The sequence below is a fragment of the Gossypium arboreum genome, chromosome 1 (assembly GCF_025698485.1).
Source record: "Gossypium arboreum isolate Shixiya-1 chromosome 1, ASM2569848v2, whole genome shotgun sequence".
Lineage (NCBI taxonomy): Eukaryota > Viridiplantae > Streptophyta > Magnoliopsida > Malvales > Malvaceae > Gossypium > Gossypium arboreum.
In genome coordinates this window covers 91,200,823-91,221,029 of record NC_069070.1, presented here as the reverse complement: position 1 = coordinate 91,221,029, position 20,207 = coordinate 91,200,823, and the positions used below count along the sequence as shown (strand labels likewise).

Sequence of the window (20,207 nt, the reverse complement as noted above, 5' to 3'; positions counted from 1 at the left end):
CACATTAATCCATAAGTAATCATACATTAAGAATTCAACTAAAAGAACATAAAAGTTCCACACATTCCAAGTTGAGCATTTTATTCATGCAAACATAGGTGTCTCCCCTCATCTAAGTAATTACCTTTGATTCAGAATATCACAGTGTTTTACATCCTCACTAAAGATTCACTCAAATCACTCGAGGTGTTTAAGGACAATAAATGAAGCACTCAATAGTCAATAATGAAAAGTCATTACCATAGGCTTGCATAAATATCAAATCTCCACCACTATAATTTAAGATGATACATCAATCAAAAGGTCTTTAGAGAGTTGTAATGAGGCTTGGTTAGGGGTGTGGTCACAATCTGAAAGAAAGGGTTAGAATCGAGGTTGAATTGAAAATTTGCCTAACTAGAAAAAGAGTTAATCTTCATTTGCGTACAACAGAGCTTCTTCTCAGAATATGGAATTACTAATAAATATACATAGTTTTTTTAAGTACAAGTTAAATAACATAGACTAACTATTAAGAACAAAACATAGCTAAGCAATCCATTCAACTCAAATCTCAACAAAAATAGGGATTAATTTAGGGGATTTCAATAATAATGGGTTAAGGGTTAATATTAAGGGTAATACAAAGAATGGTTTGTTAGGCTCAAGAGGGTTTACTAGGGGTTAATCTTAGAGGTAGGCTTTTCATGGCATGAATGGTTTAATCCTAAGCGCCTTAATCATTTTGACATAACAAATCAAATGGTGTGGTCTCGACATGCATAATCAAGCAAGTTCTAGAATAACAGTTCAATACGAACGCACTCAAAGCAATAATAAAAGTGAGCATGAAAGAATTAATATATGCTCAAATGGCTCAAAAATCTCATAAAAATTATGGCTTTTTGATGTTAAAAACTTGTGAATTCCAATTCAAAGTAATACCTAAACTTTGGGGAAACAACCTAAGATTTTGAATTCTTAAAAATCAACTCATCATGCTTGATTCTCTAATGTCTTAAAGTTTAAACAATCAATGCATAATTGCCTATTTTTTAATTCAAGATATATCAATCAAAATCATAAATTAATTAAAATTTATCCTAAATATGATATGAAAGCTTTTTAAGAGAATAAGACAATCATTCAGGGATTTTTATGATAATGAAATAAATACCCCCCCACACTTAAGATGTATATTACCCTCAATGTACAGAGATAGACATTAAAGTAAAAAAAAAAGATAGGGGGAGAAGTGAAACTTCCTGTATGATGAATTCCTCGAACTGGAGTTTTTGAAGAGTAATTGGTTCGAGAGTGGAGGAGGATACTCCAACGGTAGTAGAGGTTCATTAATCCATAAGTCTTGCACCATAAGAATATTATATCTAGTGGTAGCTATGGTCGTGGTCGAGCAGGACATGGCAGTCGTGGAGAACCTTTCTCGGTGGAGTTTTAGTTCCTATGTGATGATGAGCTTAAGATCTCGATATAACTGTGATAAAATCAGGAACTTTTTAGGGGATATTAGGAAGAATAATTACTCATAAAGAAATAACCGAAATTAATAATTAAAAATAAAATTCTAAAATCTAACAAAAATAAAAAGTAGTTGTAATAAAAATTAACATAAAAACATAAAATTATAAATAAATGTTTTTAAACATCTTCATCACTGGATGGTTCGCGAGGTGGGACAGGCAATGAGATGTGGAGGTGCTGACAAATCTACTGTAGAGTAGCATCAATGTTGTCAAATCGTTGAAAACATTGTTGTTCGAATCAAGTGAGGCTCTCAGAGATGTTAGCGTATGAAGCCGCCGCATGAACTGGACGAGAGGGTGGTGGTGGCTAAGTCGGTGGATCGTCGTGCTGTGGGAGGACATCATCAGGAATGTCCTCATAGGCTTCCTCCTTGGTAGATTGGGTGAGACGATACTGGGAAGGGTAGGTTCCTCGGCGCCTCTTAATCATCCTCATGCTAAGCATGCTCGAGATGCCTTGTGGAGACATCTGACCGATGAGGGTGAGGGATGGTTCTTGGGCCGCGGTGTTGAGGAGCTCGAAGTGTCGCGCCAGCGAGTCACGTAGGGGCCGATGGAGATGACCCCCTTCCTATACCGCTCAATTTGGTGCTAAATCGAGAGGGCAATGAAATAGGCAAGGTCGATGACGTGCCCGTGTGACATGCACCATAAGAAGTAGGCGTCGTGGGTGTTGATGACGCCAGTGCTCTCTCGCCTCCCCGTAATCATGTGAACTAAAATAGCGTGTAAGTACCTCAAGGATGGTGGGAGAACTGATGCCTTGGAGCGGCTAGGATTGTAGGAGGCCGCACCAGGGGCCAAAGTGTGCCAGTACTTCGAGGGGGAGAAGTGTATGTGGCCACAGAGAGTGTCTAAATCATTCTCCTCCTTGAACTCCTCCGTAGATAAGCCCAGTGCAGCATCAAACTCTGGGACGCTTAGCTGGCAGATTAATCTACCTAGGCGAAATTGAACCATGCCGGGATCATCGTAGTTCGTCATTAAGGTCTGAAGATGGAACGTTGAGCATAGTTCCATCGTGAGCTCAAGGTATATTGGCTGGATAATCCCAAAGAATAGCTCCCAACGGTCGGTGGTTAGGAGGGCTCGAATAGAATCAGCCAACTGAACTTGTTCTACAGCAGCCCAATCGATGCAGCAACCCGCAATTAAAGGTCGGGCCCGAAGTATTTGGAACAGTTCTTCCTAGGGCCCTCGGGGGAACTGTAGGAGAGGGTGACGAATTTTTGCGGTTGGGCCCACAGAAGAGGATGCTCCCTTCCTCTTTTTTGAAGTGGGTACGGTAGTTTTCTTTCCTCTTGAAGACGACATTGTGTACCTGCAAGTGGAAACATCAATTCGTCTTTTGATGAGTGGACAATTTATAATATATAAAAGGAATGCGACTAAATTCGAAAAGAAGAATGCATAAATATATTCAGCCACAATTACTAAATTCAATTAAAACAATAAGTTCAATGACCCATTTCTTTGTGGCATGACCATGGTGATATAAGTAAAAATGGCAAGGAATGGAATGCAAAATACTATATGAATGAAAAGAGATGTCAACACAATATGCATGATTATTTCAACTATCCTAGCCATGAATATTCACTTCTAACTAATTAAATGAAGTGTAGGAATCATGTAATGAGAAAGATTTTAAACATGAGAAATATGATAACTTGTTTGATAAATGAAATTTATGTGATTATCAATATGGAAATAACATGAAAAATATAGATTAATATGATAAATAGCATTATAAATCAGTGAAATAAAAGAAAAAGGAGTAAACAAACGCTAAGGGAAGAGATTGGGCGTCGAGAATAGAGTTGTAGGCTGCGCACGGGCGTGGCAGGGAGGCTGTGTGAACTTGCAGCGGCTAGGGTTAGGGTTTTTGAATGGGGAAGAAAGTGAATAGTGCAGGGCATTTATAGATTTTGGGCCACACGGCCATGGCACACGCCCGTGTTCCCCAATTTTTTCCCGTGTGTTTCGCATTTTTCCTATTTGGGTGCATTTGAAATTCGTCCCACGCCCGTGTACCTCGGGCGTATGGGTTCACACGCCCGTGTCGTACGACCGTGTCGAGCTTCGTTCGCTTCTCCCACCCCCGTGTTAATTTGATAGGTGTGTTGGACCACGTGTGTTGGACACGGGCGTGTCGCACGCCCGTGTTGTTTTGCCAGGCTTGGCCACGGCCATGTCGCATGGCTGTGGCGTTGTATCGTAGCCCGTGTTGGGGAAATCCTTGCCCTGTTTTCCCATGGCCATAAGCATGCCCGTGTGCTTGGCCGTGTCTCTGTGGAAAACCTGTATTAAAGAGCTCCGTTAGTAAGTTAGATGTTGAAGACTAAATTTTGGAAGAAGTTAATACAGTTAGTGCTCGGGTTAAGTCCCGAGAGGCGCTTATTTATAGTCTAAGCTCGACTTACCTCTTCGTTGAATGATCATGGTGGTTTGAGGAGTTTATACTCCTCATTCCTACTATCAATCTTAAAATAAGGTTTTAAACGGGTATTGTTTACCTTAAAAGTGCCGAACTTGGGATGACTCACCTCCACCGTACCAAATGGAAAAATACTTAGTACCGTAAGAGAGATTTCCTCATTCAGTGTGGTAGTGACAATGTGGGGATTTGCAGCATCTAATAAGACTTTATCACCAACCTTAAGTTGATTTGGAGAGGTATCGGGCTCATTCTGGCATAGTTTCGGTTTATCGTGTGTTCTCGGTTTATGTGTTCGCCATTCATCTAGCTTCTCTATTTGCAACTTTCGTTCTTCATGAATAGAACCTCTACTGTTGTTTGAGAGTGGCTCATGTACTTCCTTCAGACTTATCTCCTGCAAAGTGGGTTGTATCATGTGGTTAGTTTTAATAGAATGGTTTAGATGATCACTTTCAATTTCCGATGTGTTGTCAGAATTGCGAGCTTGAAGGGTGAGTGTTTCATCTCCTACGTGAAGCGTGAGCTCACCTGTGCCAACATCAATAATTGTTTTAGCAGTTGCTAAAAAAGGCCTTCCTAGGATTAAAGCAGTTTTGCTATCCTCTTCTATGTCTAAAATAATGAAGTCAACGGGAAATATAAATTTATCGATTTTGACTAGCACATCTTCAATAATACCCCTAGGAAATCTTATAGTTTTATCTGCTAATTGAATTCTCATCCTAGTTTGTTTGGGTTTCCCGAGACCTAGTTGCTTGAATATTTTAAAAGGCATGACGATGATACTAGCCCCTAAATCAGCTAATGCATTATTAACATCTAAACTACCAATTAAGTAAGGAATCGTAAAACTCCCTGGATCTTTTAGTTTGTTCGGTAGCTTATTTTTCAGAATAGCTGAGCACACTGCATTTAGCTCTACATGCGATGCCTCGTCCAACTTTCACTTATTTGCTAAAAGCTCTTTTAAAAATTTCATTACGTTTGGCATCTACGATAGAGCTTCAATAAACGGTAAGTTAATATGTAATTTTTTAAGAGTTTAAGGAATTTACCAAATTGTTCATCTGAGCGGTCTTTCCTTGTTGCGTTGGGGTATGGTACACGACGTTTATATTCAACATTCACTGATTTGTTTGTATTTTGATCTACCTCACCTTGACCTTTGCTTACCACAGTTTCTTGCCGCGGTTCTGGTTCAGGCTCCACAAATCCTTCTTCATCTTGAACATTAATCGCGTTGAGCTATTCCCTTGGGTTGGGTTCAGTATTACTTGGCAAACTACCTTGTGGTCATTCAGAGATTAGTTTGGAAAGCTGGCCTATCTGAGTTTTGAGCCCTTAGATCAATGCTTGTTGATTCTTAAGTGTTGTCTCGGTGTTCTGGAAATGAGTTTCTGACACTGATATAAACTTTGAGAGCATCTCTTCAAGGTTCAGCTTCTTTTCTGTTGGTAGGGTGGTTGCTGAAAACCTGGAGGATGTTGTGGTCTTTGATTTTCTTGGCCTCCCCACGAAAAATTGGGATGGTTCCTCCAACCTACATTGTAAGTGTTACTAAATGGATTGTTTTGAGGTCAAGGATTATTACCCATGTAGTTTAGTTGCTCGTTATCCATGTTATGGCCATAAGGTTGGTATTTCGAATGGCTTGTTCCACCGCTAGTTGCTTCGCACTGCATTACTGGGTGAACCTGTGAAGACTAAGAAAACTATCAATCTTTTTATTTAAGAGTTCTACCTGATTTGACAACATGGTGACCGAATCGACGTTATAAACACCGGCTATTTTCGTTGGCTTTGTCCTTATGACTTGCCACAGATAGTTATTCAGTGACATCTCCTCAATAAACTCATAGGCATCTTTAGGTGTTTTATTATTGATGGTTCCGCCAGCAGCTGCGTCAACCATTTGTCGATTCGAAGGATTTAGACCATTGTGGAATGTTTGAACTTGGAGCCAAAGCGGTAATCCATGGTGAGGGCACCTTCTCAGTAAGTCCTTGTATCTCTCCCATGCATCGTAGAGGGCTTCTAAATCCATCTACACAAAAGAAGAGATATCATTATGTAATTTAGCCATTTTAGCCGGCAAAAAATATTTTAGTAAGAATTTTTCGGTCATTTGTTCCCAAGTAGTAATTGACCCTCGTGGTAACGAGTTCAACCACTGTTTAGCTTTGTTCCTTAATGAAAAAGGGAATTGTAACACCCCTATCCCGTAACCATCGCCGGAATAGGTAAGGGGCATTACCGGACTTGTAACTCATGTCAGAACAGTAAAATTTTGAACTTTTTCTTGAAATAAAGATCATTCATTTAAATAAGTACTAAGCATAGCCAGGGATAAAATTTAAACTTCTCTAAGTAAACATTCAAAAGATGCCATTTTCGCATGGCTTATATACATTAACCAAAAATATTCTTCCGCCACTAGTCTATTCTATACATGCCATAAAATAGTTCTAAACATAACAGTAACAAGCAGTGGATAGTGATAGTGTGACTAGTTGCTGACGATCCCCGAGCCTGTAGCTTCGCAATGAGATCTATAAAACAGAGAAAACAAAGTAAACGAGTAAGCATTACAATGCTTAGTAAGTTTTAAGCAGTGTCAACAGATAACAATCAAATTATAACATAGTTGTTCGTATTTTTATTTCACTCTTCCTTCGGGCATACCATCCCTTTACCGAATATGCACATCTCATCACATACAATAGGCAGATAAACTTTCACATAAAAGTGAGCTCATGTGACATAGATATATTGTATGATTTCACATAACCTCTCACACTGATCCGATGTCACATAATCATAGGAATAGTCTCATGGATTGCTCTCGTATGCATCACATAACTACCTTATGATTTAGTTCAAATCAAGCTCACATATAAACTTGGAGTACATACCTGTTTAACCTTTCGCATTGAATATATTTATAAGCAATTCTTATTACAAAGTCTTATAGCTTTAACCTCTACTTGGATTATCAGCGAGACCTTTAGCTCAGACGAAATCTCCATACGAAGTTATCGGGTCTTACCCGGACAAAATCTCCACACATAGTCATCGGGTCTTACTCGGACATAATCTCCACACGTAGTCATCGGGTCTTACCCGGAATACATTTCCAAGTTTCATGTACATTTAATCACATGTTACAACATTCACATTAGCCATTTGGCTTTACCACATATACATATCTCATACATATTTCACATTTTCCATTCGACTTTACCACATATACATATCACACATATATTTCACATTCGCCATTCGGCTTTACCACATATACATATCTCATATATATTTCACATTAGCCATTTGGCTTTACCACATATACATATCACACATATATTTCACATTAGCCATTCGGCTTTACCACATATACATATCTCATACATATTTTACATTCGCCATTCGGCTTTACCACATATACATATCACACATATATTTCACATTAGCCATTCGGCTTTACCACATATACATATCTCATACATATTTCACATTCGCCATTTGGCTTTACCACATATACATATCACACATATATTTCACATTCGCCATTCGGCTTTACCACATATACATATCACACATATATTTCACATTCGCCATTCGGCTTTACCACATATACATATCACACATATATTTCACATTAGCCATTCGGCTTTACCACATATACATATCACACATATATTTCACATTAGCCATTCGGCTTTACCACATATACATATCTCATACATATTTCACATTCGCCATTCGGCTTTACCACATATACATATCACACATATATTTCACATTAGCTATTCGGCTTTACCACATATACATATCTCATATGTATTTATCTTGTACATCAATTTCAGCCATAGCTTATAAGCAACTCAAATAGTTTCATCAATGTTTACAACAAATTCACATATTCACCACAAGCTGTTTTCCTGAGCAATAGTGACTAAATTATTTATAACTGGAGCTACAAAACTCAAAATTAATTGCCGTTAATTTTCCCTGAATATAGACTCATATATCTTCCATCCACAAAATTTTCAGAATTTTAGGTTTGGCCAATCAATACCAGATTTTTCTTAAAGTTTCCCCTGTTTCACTGTTTGACTAATCTGACCACTCTTCACTACGAATCAAATTTTTCATTGTACGGAATTCAAAATGTGTTATATTTGATTTTATTTGAAACTAGACTCATTAAGGAGTCTAAGCATATAAATTTTATCTTATAACCATTTTTGTACAAATTATAATGATTTTCTAAAAACAGAACAGGGGATTTCGGAGTCATTCTGACACTGTCCCACACAACTTTAAATATCTCTTTATAGGGAATTTCTTTGCTTACACGGTCTCTTTTATAAGAAACTAGAATAACTAAGCTTTGATTACATATTTTATTCAGCCTGTAATTCCACACCAACAATTTATAGTGATTTTCTAAAATCACGTTACTGCTGCTGTCCAAAGCAAATTATTACAATTTGCTCTTAAATTTCCAAGTCCAAACACTTATGAACTTACCATTTGAGTTTAAGACATATCATGGCCACATCATATCTTATTAAATCAACTCATTATATCCTATTATGATTGAATTTACTCAACGTTTAATCACTTAAAACTTACCTCAGAAGTGGTCGACGATTGGATGTCCACGGCTATTCGTTTACTTTCTCTTTTCCCATATCCGACTTTGATCCTCTTTGCTCTTAAGCTTAAGTAAAACAATAGATTGCTTAAGTACTTAACTAATATTATTCACTTAACAATCACATTTGGCAAGCACATATCATTTAATCTTTGATTAACCAATTTAACACATACCAAAATCCAATCATACATCTAACCTTTATCTCAATACCAAACCGAGTTATAAGATCATACATTATACTAAGCATATCATTAAACATACCTATTCAATTTAGCTAATTTCATAGCCGATTAATCACCTTACCCCACATTACTCAATGCCGAATATTAACCCAACATCACAAGCATAATCACCATGAAACTTACCTTAATACACATTTTATCCCATTGCGAATACATATATATATATCATCAAACAAATATTTATTCACATAACAACAATTCAAGCACATCAAAGCATAGTCGAATGTATCATTCTTCTTAAATTCAAAAATAAATACATGGGCTAACTTCAAAATCTATTTAACAACTCAACTTTATAAACACATATTCGGCTAAGAAGAAAGATTGATAATTTAATGACCTCGACTTAACATATATATATACAACCTAAATCCCTTTCTTAACTCGTGATTCACTAACTTGGGAGTTATTTTCTAACAAATTTTAACTTACTATAATATCGAATGCTACTCAAGCTTTAAGCTCATGTCCTTTCATTATTAAGCAAATGTTATAACATAACTAACATCCCTTTTCAATTTGAGCATCAACACATAAAGAAATTAAACACAAAGATTCATAGCAAACCTATACATAACATCATTCAAGGTTTAATCCCTAAATTCATGCACAAAGCCGAACCTATTGAGAGATGTATATAAAACAATATCTAGTTAGTACATTCAAGCACCTACGGCATTCCCTTCAATTTAATACTAAGACAAACCAAAAGATTTATTCATGTAAATTCAAAAATTTCAAGTTCATCTCTTTCACATATAAATACCAAAAATTAAGTATTTACTAGCTTAAACTCTATTAAACCTTAAAACATCAATCTATCCCCTACCATTTTCCCCCATGGCCGAATGCTCAAGACACCATAAAACTAAAAATTTTGTCATGGGCTATGTAATGAACTTAATGTCTAACTCAAAATATGCTAAAAAAAAATCCATAAGCTAACATGAATTTCTCACCTTATTTATGACTTAGAATCACCGAATGGTTGCTCCCTCTCTCCCTCTTAGAATCGGCCAAGAAGAAACAAGAATAAAGACTTGTTTCTTTCACCCCTTTTCTTCTTTTCTTTACTCTATTCGGCCAACTTGAGCAACATGATAACCTTTTTTTCTTTTTCTTTTTTTTCATCATTTTCCTTTTTCCCGTTCTTTATTACTAACTTTGTTTTTATTTTATTGTTTCCTACATACCACATTAACACAAAGTGTTTATAATATGGTTAATCCCATAGCATGGCCGGCCACTAGTTCATCTTTTGGGTATTTTGACATGCAAGGACAACATTTTCTAAGATGCATCAATAGGCCACTTTAACATTTGCCTAGCACATTTCTAAATTTTCTCACACAAATCCTATTTAGCAAAATTCACTTACAATTAACAAAATTCAAACATGAAATTTTCACACATGCCTATATACATATAATAAGCATCAAATATAATGGTTAATTATTTTTATGACTCGGTTTTGTGGTCCCGAAACCACTTTCCGACTAGGGTCACTTTAGGGGTGTCACAGGAATAACCAAAGATGAATGACATCATCAGAAACGCCATTGATTTTAAATGTATTGCAAAATTCCAGAAAGTTTGCTAAGTGAGCGTTGGGATGTTCATCCTGCAAACCATCAAACTGACCAAATTGCTGTATCATCTAAATAGTGTTAGGTTTTAATTCAAAAGTATTTGCAGCTACAGCAGGTCTAACTATGCTAGATTCAGTTCCTGTTAAAGAAGGTTTAGCATAATCATACATAGTGCGTGGAGCAGGATTTTGATTAGCCGTAATTGCAGGAGGTAGTTGATTGTCTTGATTTTTAGCCATCTCTTCGATTGGGGGTTGAGTATCGTCTTCTTGCTTGTTCTCTGTGTATCGTAAGCTTCACCTTATTTCTCTTTGATTTCTACGAACTGTACGATCGATTTCTTCGTCAAACAGTAATGGTCCTGACGGGTTTCTTCTAGTCATAAACTATAAAAACCTGCCAAGAGAAAGAAAAATTAAGTTAATAAATAATAATAATAATAAAATTAAATTAAATTTCAAGAAAAATAAATGGCTAAAGTAATAAAAATTGAGCGTTCCTAATATCTTAGCTCCCCGTCAACGGCGTCAAAAACTTGATCGCGTGATTTCGTGATAGGTTTTAAATATTTATAATTACTCGTTCTTGAACTAACTATTATTGCGATGTAGGCAACTGTACCTATCGAACAGTAGTATAGTTTTAGTAAGACCGGATTGTCGAACCCAAAGAAACTAAAAGTACTAGTAATGACTATCTTTTTATTATTTAGCCTAAGAATAAAAATGTTTTGTTTTAATTAACTAATTATCTAAACTAAGAACTCACAAAGAAAAGAATTGGGGAACTGCTTTTGGGGAAAATCGATTGACTTAAGACAATACCTAAGGAAAAATCCACCTAGACTTTACTTGTTATTTTGGCTCCAAATCGGACGATTTATTCATTCAACTTGTTCCGTAGAGATCCCTAAGTTATGTTATTATCCCTATTCAAGACTAATAACGTCTAATCCCTAGATTGAATAACCGAGACTTTTCTCTAATTAACACTCTAGGGTTGCATTAACTCGATCTATGGATCCCCTTATTAGGTTTCACCCTAATCCGGAAAAATCTTGTCACCCTATGTTTAGGTACACAATCAACTCCGCTTAACTATGACAAATGTACTCTTAGACAGGGTCTATTCCTCCTCTGAATAAGAGCTTGTCTTGAATCAGTATCCTGGGTTATCAAAACAAGAATTAAGAACACATAATTAAGAACAAGTTAAATATTTATCATACGATTTAGAAAATAATAACAAGATTCGTCTTAGGTTTCATTCTCCTTAGGTATTTAGGGGCTTTAGTTCATAACTAAATAAGAAAACATCTCAGAAGAACAAAGAATACAAAACATAAAGAAAACCCAAAACTCCTGAAGGGAAATTGAGGAGTGATCTTCAGTCTTGATGATGAATCCGGCTTCTGAGATGGATCAATCGGCTTATTTGGAGTAATTCCTTACTCCCTATTCTCTGTGTCATTTTCTTCCTTCTCTAGGGTGTATTTATAGGCTTTGGAATGCCTAAAAGCCATCAAAATTAGCCTTTTCCGAATTGGACTCAACTTGGGCTCGGCAGGGACATGCCCGTGGCACATGCCCGTGTTCGATTACTTCAGGCCGTGTTCGAGCCTATCAAATTGGCACGACCGTGTGGTCTGCCCGTGTGAAGAGGTCCAGGCTGTGTTGATTTCGTACTTTGGCTCATTTTCTCCATTTTTGGCCCGTTTCTCATTCCCTTCACTCTCCTATGCTCTCCTAACTATAAAACATGAAATTAAAGCATTAGGAGCATCGAATTCACCAATTCTAAAGGGAAATCATCCATAAAATGCATTAAATATGGGGTAAAAATATGTATAATTTACGGTTTATCACAAATCGAGGGTATTTCAGTAATTTCACAATCGAGGGTATTTCGGTAATTTTACAAATCGAGGGTATTTCAGTAATTTTTCTTTATTATGGGTTTATTACTTACCTTGGCCCGTTAACAAGTCCTCATTGGCTAAAGTGAACAAATACTATGCACCAGGTAGGATTCTAGAGAGGAGGAGGTGAGTCATTAAGACTTCTTAAATACCAAGCTCTCTCTAGATCCAATCCTAGACATGCATATACCCATTGCCACACCTTAACCTTATGACTCGTCCACGGTCGCGATTAATTAAGTATTTAAGTTTTATGTCTGCTTGAGTAGTTACCAAAAACTAGGTCCAAAACCCCTTTGCTAAACACTAACAGATCCACACTTATTCATTTGGCCCCTTTAGGTCCAATCTCGTTCACATGGCCCATTAGGCCCAATCACATTCATATGGCCCATCAGGCCCAACTACTTCCCACCTAACAGTTAAGTTTTCACAAGCGAGCCCACGGGCCCATTAGACCTATCGAGGCCCAGAACAACCCCAGCACACTAGAACGCTCGTGGCGGCTTTCAGCTTTTGCCGATTTCTAACAAAGAAGGGCGTGAATACACACCTGTTTATGAGAATGCACCGAATTCCACGATCGCCAACCTTGGCACATCCTGCATTGGGTCTTAATCACCTTTTTCTTTTTCACCAACTCATTTGGTTCCCTCTATTTAAAGCCAGCTTCTCACCAATTCCCGTGTTAGCTTCCCGATGTGGGATTACTTTCAACCATTAGGAAAATTCCTTATTTTCTTATGACCACCTCAACCATAGAGTTCCAGTCCAACTCCACCTCCTCACAGCTCAAACAACAAAATAAATACTCCATTGCGCATCCCAAGACTTGAACCTTAGACCTCACAGTTACACAACACGCCACCTTGCCACTCCACCACAGACGCTGTCTGGTCATATTTTATCCTCAATTAAATATAAGGTCTATAGGCCAAAGTCCAGGTTCCTTTAAAAGAAATACCAAAATAAATTGCAAGAGCTAAGACTTGAACCCAGGCTCCTTTGCAACCTTAATGATGCCACAACCACTAGACCACAAGCTTTCTTGTGTCATTTATTTACCATAAAAATTTAAAAGGCCTTCATCCAAGCACCTAGGGTTTTATTCACTTATTACCAAAATTTTTGCTAAAGCCCAGGTTTGAACCCAAGATTTCTCCAACACTTCTTAGGGCCATTAACCACTAAAGCAGACATTTAATTGTGTCATTTCCTTGTACAATTAAATGCTTATATACAACCTCCTTACGGACCCAAACTAAAGGCCCAATATTTCTAGGCCCAAATTCGGGGCGTTACAATTCTACCCCCTTAAAGAAATTTCGTCCTCAAAATTTCCAACTATCTGAAAAAGCGCTTAGCTCAATCTACACCACTACACTCCCGCTGCGCACTCTAGTTCCAAACTACACGAATACACTTTTAAGTTAATCTCAAAACCTCTCACACCCAACCAAAACATCTAACCACAGAAGCAAACAGATATTTACCACACATGCCTACAATTTCTATATTCAAACATCACATCCAAACAAAACACACCTGACTTAAAAGGAACTATGATCCCTCTTCTTGCTGCACTCCAAGTGCCTAGCCGGAAGTGTTTCACCATACGCCTTAACTCTTGCCTCGAACACTTCTTCCAGCCCTTCCCTTACCAACAAAATCAGTGCCTCTGTACCAAGCTTTGGGTTATTGTTACCCGAAGTTAGCGGGCTTACCTTGACTACAGTTTTCTGAACTATATCATGTTCCAAGGAGACAGGCAACTCCTCGCGACCTTGCTTGCCTTTGAAATCCATCACAGTATTGTTGCTAACTAAAAAAAAAATCTAATTTCCAGAACATACAGTGAATAAATACAAAATCTAACTTTAAGTACAGTCTAACAGAAAACTTATGGATTCAGTGCCGGAGACTCAGTAACCACATTTTCAAGAAAATATTCAGAAAAACATTTCAAATGCTTCAAATCTTTTCAAACCTTTTTGAAACAATTCTTTCGAAAATCCAATTTTAAAACCCATTCCACAGTTGAGTTTTGCAACTTGACTCTGATACCACTAAATGTAACATTCCAAACTCGGCCTAGAAGTTAGGCCCGAATCTGACGTGTCACATTGAAGTGTTTTTCAAAAATCATGTTCTCATTGAAAACCCTTTTTACTACTCAAAACCTCTGGACATTGTAAAACTTGTGAAAGTTAATTCCCTTAAAACCTTACTTGCTGCGAAAGCTTACTTATAACCAGTTGCAGAAACGACATATTTTGAAAACCAGTTGTTGTTTTGGAAAACCGTGCCCTACTTCTAACAGATATTAAGTATACTAAATAAATTTCCCAAATAAAATGTTAAGCAAATAAATAGGCCTTAATACAACCCAAATCAAAAACCAAAGTGCTTAACTAAATAAACGAAATAGAAAAACATGTGCAGTTGAGTGGTCGTCTCTGAGTCCCTCTGCGACACCGATCCACCTAACGCTGGGGATTACCTGCATAGTTAATAAATGGGGTGAGTTTATGAAATCTCAGTGTGTAATCCCTTTACTAGAGTAAAAGTCAGTAAACAGATAGAATTCAGAATCGATGCAGGCGAGCCCATTACGATGTGATGCAGATCCGATTCAGAGTATACGTGGGCCAAAGCCCATTACAATATCATTTGGGTCACAACCCATAACAGAATCAATTAGGCCTAGCCTATCTTAGCCTCAGTTGGGCCGAAGCCCACATTGCAATAATATCACAAAAATATCATACATGCAATGCTGTGCAACCCACCCTAATAATCCAACCGCTACACACCAACTCAATCTCCCGGTACACATCATGTGGGGATAAAAATATCTACCCACCCATCTGATAACATCAATGGTAACCTGGTTGCGGTACTACCTTCATTGCAGCAAGCTGCTAATCAAATAGTAGGCTTAATAGCCATCGGTGGATCCACATTCGTCAAGCAACCATGCGATCCTCATATACTTCCTCCGTTCCATAATTCCCAACCCATGCAATATGCCGTGTATGTCATGCTCAATCATCACACGTGTATGCAGAATGGCCATACTCAGTAACAGTCTTTTAAACATATATTAAGAGCATATAAGTCATACAACCACAGTCAAGTCAATTAAAATGCAGTCATACATTCATAATCAAATTAGTCAAATTTGAAGTCTAAGTCGGTCATTTACCCTCAAGGGCAAAACAATCATTTTACCCTACAAGGGTATGTTGGTCATTTTACACTACAAGGGTATTTTGATAATTTTACAAATCGGGGTGTTTCGGTAATTTTACAAATCGAAGGTATTTCAGTAATTTTACAAATCAAGGGTATTTTGATAATTTTACAAATCGAGGGTATTTCGATAATTTTACAAGTCGAGGGTGTTTCAATAATTTTACAAATTGAGGGTGTTTCGATAATTTTACAAATCGAGGGTATTTCGATAATTGCAAAATCGAGGGTATTTCGATAATTTTACAATCGAGAGTATTTCAGTAATTTTACAAATCGAAGGTATTTCAGTAATTTCTCTTTATTATGGGTTTATTACTTACCTTGGCCCGTTAACAAGTCCTCATTAGCTAAAGTGAACAGATACTATGCACTAGGTAGGATTCTAGAGAAGAGGAGGTGAGTCATTAAGACCTCTTAAGTACCAAACTCTCCCTAGATCCAATCCTAGACATGCATATACCCATTGCAACACCTTAACCTTATGACTCGTCCACAGTCGCGATTAATTAAGTATTTAAGTTTTATGTCTGCTTGAGTAGTTACCAAAAACTAGGTCAAAACCCCTTTACTAAACACTAACAGATCCACACTCATTCATTTGGCCCCTTTAAGCCCAATGTCGTTCACATGGCCCATTAGGCCCAATCACATTCATATGGCCCATCAGGCCCAACTACTTCCCACCTAACAGTTAGATTTACACAAGCGGGCCCATGGGACCATTGGACCCATCGAGGCCCATAATAGCCCCAGCACACTAGAACGCTCGTGGCGGCTTTCAGCTTTTTCCGATTTCTAACAAAGAAGGGCGTGAATACACACCTGTTTATGAGAACACGCTAAAGTCCACAATTACCAACCTTGGCACATCCTGCAATGGGTCTTAATCACCTTTTTCTTTTTACCAACTCATCTAGTTCGCTTTATTTAAAGCCAGCATCTCACCAATTCCCATGTTAGCTTCCCGATGTGGGATTACTTTCAACCATTAGGAAAATTTCTTATTTTCTTATGACCACCTCAACCACAAAGTTCCAGTCCACATACTCTATTGCGCATCCCAAGACTTGAACCTTAGACCTCATAGTTACACAACATGCCACATTGCCACTCCACTACAGGCTCTTTCTTGTCATATTTTATCACCAATTAAATATAAGGTCTATAGGCCAAAGTCCAAGTTCCTTTAAAAGAAAAACCAAAATAAATTGCAAGAGCCAAGACTTGAACCCAGGCTCCCTTGCTACCTTAATGACGCCACAACCACTAGACCACAAGCTTCCTTGTGTCATTTATTTACCATAATAATTTAAAAGGCCTTCATCCAAGCACCCAGGGTTTTATTCACTTATTACCAAAATTTTTGCTAAAGCCTAGGTTTGAACCCAAGATTTCTCCAACACTTCTCAGGGCCATTAACCACTAAAGCAGACATTTAATTGTGTCATTTCCTTGTACAATTAAAGCTTATATACAACCTCCTTACGGACCCAAACTAAAGGCCCAATACTTCTAGGCCCAAATTCGGGGCGTTATAGGTTATGTATGCTTGTGACATTAGTGTGGAATATGGCTTTGCAAATAGCCTATTTTTGCCCACACAGGTAGGTACATGGGCGTGTGTCTCAACCGTGTTGCTCGAAGGCCATTTCGAAATGAGCATGAGCAGGCTACATGGTCAATCACACACGGGCGTGTGCTAGGTCATGTGGCCAAGTCAGTTTCGAGCACGGGTTAGATACACAGGCGTATGACTGGCCGTGCGGCCAAGTCAGTAGCCTCCCTAACTTTCACAAGGTTGGCACACGAGTGTGTCATGTAGCCGTGTGGACAAGTCAGTATGTATGCCCTGTTTTGCATGGCCTGGACACACGGTCGTGTCTAATGTCGTGTGAAGCATGCGACCTATTCACACGGGTGTGTGATAGTTAAAAACTTAAAAACTTTCTAAGTTTTTGAAATTTGTAATATGTTACGATTTAGTCCTGAATGTATGATTAAAGTTTAATATGTTTGTTTTAAGTTCATAATGGTTGTGAATGAATGTTATTAATTGAATTATGATATAATTGTTCTAAATTGAATTACAAGTCTGGTAGTATCTCTTAACCTATTCTGACGACGGTTATGGGTTATGGGTGTTACATAAGCTTACTTGAAGCTTAGTAAATTTGTAAAAATAACAATAGAGCTTACCACAATTTAACTTAACAATACAATTGAATAACTAATAAGGTAATTCTTGTGTGAACCCACCATAGGTAAGAGCTACACATTTCATTAAATTAATTTTCTCAGATGTCATTAACTCATCATTTCAGAAATACAGGGTATCGCTCATTTGAGCTAGTTTCCATAACATTGACCGTTTCGCAATGCTGCTCACACAAGCTGACAAGGATGTGCAACGTATGCAGGATCTCAACCATCGCTACAATTCATTCATCAGAATAGATTATCCAGTCATTTCACTAGTTCTCAATGCTACTCACACAAGCTGTCAAGAATTTGCAACTTATGCAGGATTTTCATCCATAGGAACGATCTATACCATCAAAACAAAATATTTAATCATTTCATCATTTCACGTCCCAGCCCAAGGCTGAATCACCTTAATAGTTCATATCACCAACTCTCAATTGATTAAGTATGCTTATAAATTCCACATATAAAATACAAAAAATGTATGGAAAGAAACACTAATTATAAAAATTAGAAATACGAACTTACAGGACTGATTTGCAGTAATGGTCCAGAATAACTCAATCAATGATCAACGTTGTGTCAATTCATTATTTTCATTTCTTATTAACACCCATCAATATAATCCAAACATTAGACAATTAAGGCATATAATACATTTAAAATGTGCTAAATTTAAACTGTACGAACTTACTAGACTAAATTGCAACAACGACAAAGTACATGAGTTATTTGATAATTTTCTCTTTTCTTCGGTCTTCCACTTGTTTAGGATCTAAAATATTAATTCCATTCAATTCAAAAATTTTAATAGCAATATTAATTCATTTTATGCCATTAAGCCCCTTTTGACATTTTTACAAAATTGCCCTCAACATTTCACTTTTATTCAATTCAGTCCTTAAGCCCCAAACATGCAAATTAACCATTTTTATTTAAAACCCACCTTGACCAATTATTCAAAAGTCTCCATACAACCCCTATTTGCAATTTTTGCACACCAAGTACAAGTAATTTTACCACTTTAACAATTTAGTCATTAAACGTTAAAATCGTCAAAAACTACTTTACAAAATAGTCCTGACTAACAAAAAAACTCAATAATCTTTCATATAACTCCATAAACATCTCAATTTCATCAATGGCATAATCGTCAACATTTGAAAATTTTACAAATTAATCCACGGGTTATTTAGATTAAGCTAATTCGAGCTCAAAAACATAAAAATTACTAAAAACAGACAAGAATTACCTACCCAATCAAGGTGCCCTAGCTTGGTCGTAGGTTTATCCATGTCTCCCATGGCCATTTGGCTTGTCCAAAAACAAGAAGAATGAAAATTGATAATATCATCCTTTAAATCTTTTAATTTAACTTATTCTTTAATTTACACAATTGAATTTATAACTTATAAATCACTAAAACATGTCAAAAAATGTCCAATATATATAAACATGGTATAATTACCATTTAAGGAAGGTTTAATTACACAATTGGTCCTTCAATTAAATTAAATTCCAACTAAATAAACTTAATTACAATTTAATCCTAAACTAATTAGGACTAAAATGAGCAAATAGCCGAAAAGTTAGTAGATTTAATCATGCCACCATCGCTTCGACTTTTTGACCATGGTTTAATTACCATATTGGTCCCTTTATTATTTTAAATCTATATCAATTAACTTTTACCTCTTTTACAATATAATCCTTTTACCTTAATTAAGAAATCAATCGTCAAAATTACCGAACCAAACTTCAATTCACCTATAATACGATTCTGCAAATATTTTACAAAAATATTTACGACTTTAAATTATGGAAACGAGGTCTTAATACCTAATTTTCAATAACCATTTGACTTTTGAACCAAACCACTTATGCTAACTTTTAATTCAATTACTTAAAATCATCAAATCAAATTCAATATAAAAATTATTATTGACTCGTATAATTTAAATACTAATTATACGAGCTTACTCATCGGATTTATGGTCCTAAAACCATTATTTTTGATACCACTAAAAAATGAGCTATTACATCCTGGCACGTACTCCAGCATAGTGGCTATCCACCATTGTAGCTCATAGTACGACGCATCCTAATCTCCGTAGAACTGTTCAATTGCCATCTATTTAGCTATCCACGCTTTTCGGTATGACACTAGGTTTTGGAATCGTTCTTGCATTTCAACAATTAGTACTGAAACAAGAATGGTCGGCATGTCTTTCACCATTGGCATGATGCAGTTGAAGATAGTTTTGGATTCAAGTTTGCGATGATCTTGCGTCATACGTGTTGAAGTGCATCTGCGAGGCCCAACAAATTTTTGAATCTCCCACATTTGTGACTTCTAGATAAATACGGCTCGTACTCGC

At 36.9% G+C, this 20,207-nt stretch overlaps 1 non-coding gene across 1 annotated transcript; it reads left to right on the top strand.

Moving 5' to 3' along the window:
* Positions 1-5,933: 5,933 nt before the first annotated feature.
* LOC128281802 (small nucleolar RNA R71) lies at positions 5,934-6,039 on the top strand. Its single transcript, XR_008272076.1, has one exon. It is a non-coding gene; the product is annotated as a small nucleolar RNA R71 (small nucleolar RNA).
* Positions 6,040-20,207: the final 14,168 nt, after the last annotated feature.